Raw genomic sequence first — 5,000 nt, forward strand, 5'->3', positions numbered from 1 at the left:
CCGTAGTGCCCAGGGATGTACGGTTAGGGTGGGTTGGCCGTGGGGAAATTGTCCCGTAGTGCCCAGGGATGTGGAGGTTAGGGTGGATTGGCCGTGGGGAAATTGTCCCGTAGTGTCCAGGGATGTGGAGGTTAGGGTGGATTGGCCGTGGGGAAATTGTCCCGTAGTGCCCAGGGATGTGGAGGTTAGGGTGGATTGGCCGTGGGGAAATTGTCCCGTAGTGCCCAGGGATGTGGAGGTTAGGGTGGATTGGCCGTGGGGAAATTGTCCCGTAGTGCCCAGGGATGTGCAGGTTAGGGTGGATTGGCCGTGGGGAAATTGTCCCGTAGTGCCCAGGGATGTGCAGGTTAGGGTGGATTGGCCGTGGGGAAATTGTCCCGTAGTGCCCAGGGATGTGGAGGTTAGGGTAGGTTGGCCGTGGGGAAATTGTCCCGTAGTGCCCAGGGATGTGCAGGTTAGGGTGGATTGGCCGTGGGGAAATTGTCCCGTAGTGCCCAGGGATGTGCAGGTTAGGGTGGATTGGCCGTGGGGAAATTGTCCCGTAGTGCCCAGGGATGTGCAGGTTAGGGTGGATTGGCCGTGGGGAAATTACCCACAGTACCCAGGGATGTGCAGGTTAGGGTGGATTGGCCGTGGGGAAATTGTCGTATAGTGCCCAGGGATGTGCAGGTTAGGGTGGATTGGCCGTGGGGAAATTACCCACAGTGCCCAGGGATGTGCAGGTTAGGGTGGATTAGCCGTGGGAAATTGTCCCGTAGTGCCCAGGGATGTGCAGGTTAGGGTGGATTGGCCATGGGGAAATTGTCCCGTAGTGCCCAGGGATGTGCAGGTTAGGGTGGGTTGGCCGTGGGGAAATTGTCCCGTAGTGCCCAGGGATGTGGAGGTTAGGGTGGGTTGGCCGTGGGGAAATTGTCCCGTAGTGTCCAGGGATGTGGAGGTTAGGGTGGATTGGCCATGGGGAAATTGTCCCGTAGTGCCCAGGGATGTGCAGGTTAGGGTGGATTGGCCGTGGGGAAATTGTCCCGTAGTGCCCAGGGATGTGCAGGTTAGGGTGGATTGGCCGTGGGGAAATTGTCCCGTAGTGCCCAGGGATGTGCAGGTTAGGGTGGATTGGCCGTGGGGAAATTGTCCTGTAGTGCCCAGGGATGTGGAGGTTAGGGTGGGTTGGCCGTGGGGAAATTGTCCCGTAGTGCCCAGGGATGTGCAGGTTAGGGTGGATTGGCCATGGGGAAATTGTCCCGTAGTGCCCAGGGATGTGCAGGTTAGGGTGGATTGGCCGTGGGGGAATTGTCCCGTCGTGCCCAGGGATGTGCAGGTTAGGGTGGGTTGGCCGTGGGGAAATTGTCCCGTAGTGCCCAGGGACGTGCAGGTTAGGGTGGGTTGGCCGTGGGGAATTGTCCCTGATAATGTTTCGGTGCAATAGTCAGGGGTAAGTATAAGGTAGGGGGAATGGGTCTGGGTGGGTTATCTTCGGAAGGTTCGTGCGGAATTGTTGGGCTGAAGGGCCTGTTTCCACACTGTAGGGAATCTAATCTAAATGTTGGCATTGCCCCAGCCCCCACCATGTACTCCAGCAGCTCGTCCCACACACGCACCACCCTCTGGGGGAAAAAGTTACCCCTTTTCAATCTGTCCCCTCTCCCCCTCTAGTTCTGGACTCTCCCCCACCCCCAGGGAGAAAATACCTTGTCTATTTACCCTATCCATGTCCCCCCCCAATGATGTTATAAACCTCTATAAGGTCACCACCTCAGTCTCCCCCACCCCAGGGAGAAAAGACCTTGTCTATTTACCCTATCCATGTCCCCCCTCATGATGTTATAAACCTCTATAAGGTCACCCCCCTCAGTCTCCCCCACCCCAGGGGGAAAAGACCTTGTCTATTTACCCTATCCATGTCCCCCTCATGATGTTATAAACCTCTATAAGGTCACCCCCTCAGCCTCCCCCACCCCAGGGGGGAAAAGACCTTGTCTATTTACCCTATCCATGTCCCCCCCTCATGATGTTATAAACCTCTATAAGGTCACCCCCTCAGTCTCCCCCACCCCAGGGGGAAAAGACCTTGTCTATTTACCCTATCCATGTCCCCCCCTCATGATGTTATAAACCTCTATAAGGTCACCCCCTCAGTCTCCCCCACCCCAGGGGGAAAAGACCTTGTCTATTTACCCTATCCATGTCCCCCCTCATGATGTTATAAACCTCTATAAGGTCACCCCCTCAGTCTCCCCCACCCCAGGGGGAAAAGACCTTGTCTATTTACCCTATCCATGTCCCCCCCCCCCCTCAGCGTCCGACATTCCAGGGAAAACAGCCCCAGCCTCTCCCTGTAGCTCAGACCCTCCAACATCCTTGTAAATCATTTTCCGAACCCTTTCCCAACATCCTTCCTGTCGCGGGGAGACCGGAATCGCACACAATATTCCAACAGTGGCCTCACCAATCCAGCTTCAACATGACCTCCCAACCCCTGTACTCAATACTCTGACCGATAAAGGAAAGCCGACCCAACGCTGCCTTCGCTATCCTATCACCATTTCCTCAGGAAGTTCGTTTCAAAGAAAAAAGTATTGTTGCTCCCGTCTTTTTATAAAGAGCACTTTCTGCCGTGATGTTCGGTCTCTGCCTATCTTGTTGTTGACATCCCCCGTGCTCTCCCCGAGGGGCTGAGAGCATTCGCCTTATCTGTGCCCCCCTCGTGATTTTACAAACCTCTGTAAGGTTACCCCCCCCCGCCCCCCAGCTCAACCTCTCTGGCTGTCCGGGCAGCCAAAGCTCCCAGCCTCTCCCTGTGCCTCAAGCCCATCGGCCTCCTGGTTAATCTAACTTCAGGACGTCCTCCCCGTCTTCGAAGTGGGCACAGTCATCCAGGAGCGGTCTTCCTGTGCAACCTCGACCTGACGTGCCAACTCCTAGTCTGAAGGGGCACTTGCCATCCTCACGAAGGTCCGTCGACCTGTGACGCAAAACTTCAAAGGGTTAGCCATCTGAAACCACCCCCCCCTCTCCCCCGCCACCTCGGGATCTCTCTCTCTGCTCTGCGACGCGAGCCCGAACTTTGAACTCTGAACTCTTGCCCTCGAATGTTTTCCCGAAGGACAGGCCGTCATCCAGTCCTGAGACACCCTGCCCACCCTCCCACCCACCTTGGCGCCATCTGCGATATTCCGAACCGTGCGCCCCCCCCCCCCCCCCAGCTCTGCATCGATTATACCAACCTCAGGAAGAAGTGCCGATCCCCGGGGAACACAATGGGGATCGGCACTGGACCCCCCCCCCCGCGTCCGAAAAACGCCTCTCCACCACCACCACCCTGTCTCTGAATGACAAGCCCAATTTGGTGCGTTGGAATCATCTGGCTCCATGAGCGCGGAAACAGGCCCTTCGGCCCCACCCCGCCCGTGCTGACCCTGATATCCCGAACCTAACCCAGTCCCCCGTTTGCCAGCACTTGGCCCCTGTCCCTCTCAAACCCCTTCCTGTTCCCCTCCCCACCCACCTTTTCAATGTTGGCATTGCCCCAGCCCCCACCACTTCCTCTGGCAGCTCGTCCCACACACACACCACCCTCTGGGGGGAAAAGTTACCCCTTTTCAATCTTTCCTCTCTCCCCCTCTAGTTCTGGACTCTCCCCCACCCCAGGGGGAAAAGACCTTGTCTATTTACCCTATCCATGTCCCCCCTCATGATGTTATAAACCTCTATAAGGTCACCCCCTCAGTCTCCCCCACCCCAGGGGGGAAAAGACCTTGTCTATTTACCCTATCCATGTCCCCCCTCATGATGTTATAAACCTGTATAAGGTCACCCCCTCAGTCTCCCCCCACCCCAGGGGGAAAAGACCTTGCCTATTTACCCTATCCATGTCCCTCCTCATGATGTTATAAACCTCTATAAGGTCACCCCCTCAGTCTCCCCCACCCCAGGGGGGAAAAGACCTTGTCTATTTACCCTATCCATGCCCCCCTCATGATGTTATAAACCTCTATAAGGTCACCCCCTCAGTCTCCCCCACCCCAGGGGGAAAAGACCTTGTCCATTTACCCTATCCATGTCCCCCCTCATGACGTTATAAACCTCTATAAGGTCACCCCCTCAGTCTCCCCCACCCCAGGGGGAAAAGACCTTGTCTATTTACCCTATCCATGTCCCTCCTCATGATGTTATAAACCTCTATAAGGTCACCCCCTCAGTCTCCCCCACCCCAGGGGGAAAAGACCTTGTCTATTTACCCTATCCATGTCCCCCTCATGATGTTATAAACCTGTATAAGGTCACCCCCTCAGCCTCCGACGCTCCAGGGAAAACAGACCCAGCCCCTCTCTGTAGTTCACAGACAAGGGGAGAGTGAGAGAGACTCTGTGTTTAAAAAGAGTACCCTGAAAGACAGAGAGAGATTCCTGCTTTAACAGGGGTCCCTGACAGAGAGAGAGAGAGAGAGAGATTCCTGCTTTAACAGGGGTCCCTGACAGAGAGAGAGAGAGAGAGATTCCTGCTTTAACAGGGGTCCCTGACAGAGAGAGAGAGAGATTCCTGCTTTAACAGTGGTCCCTGACAGAGAGAGAGAGAGAGATTCCTGCTTTAACAGTGGTCCCTGACAGAGAGAGAGAGAGAGAGATTCCTGCTTTAACAGGGGTCCCTACAGAGAGAGAGAGAGAGAGAGATTCCTGCTTTAACAGGGGTCCCTGACAGAGAGAGAGAGATTCCTGCTTTAACAGGGGTCCCTGACAGAGAGAGAGAGAGAGAGAGAGAGAGATTCCTGCTTTAACAGGGGTCCCTGACAGAGAGAGAGAGAGAGAGATTCCTGCTTTAACAGGGGTCCCTGACAGAGAGAGAGAGAGAGAGAGAGAGATTCCTGCTTTAACAGGGGTCCCTGACAGAGAGAGAGAGAGAGAGGGATTCCTGCTTTAACAGGGGTCCCTGACACAGAGAGACAGAGACAGAGATAGAGTGAGAGAGACAGACAGTGAGAAACAGAAAGAGAGAGACAGAGAGAG

Source organism: Chiloscyllium plagiosum, unplaced genomic scaffold (assembly GCF_037043375.1).
Source record: "Chiloscyllium plagiosum isolate Xiang-an unplaced genomic scaffold, Cpla_swu_hap1 HiC_scaffold_41, whole genome shotgun sequence".
Taxonomy (NCBI): Eukaryota; Metazoa; Chordata; class Chondrichthyes; order Orectolobiformes; family Hemiscylliidae; genus Chiloscyllium; species Chiloscyllium plagiosum.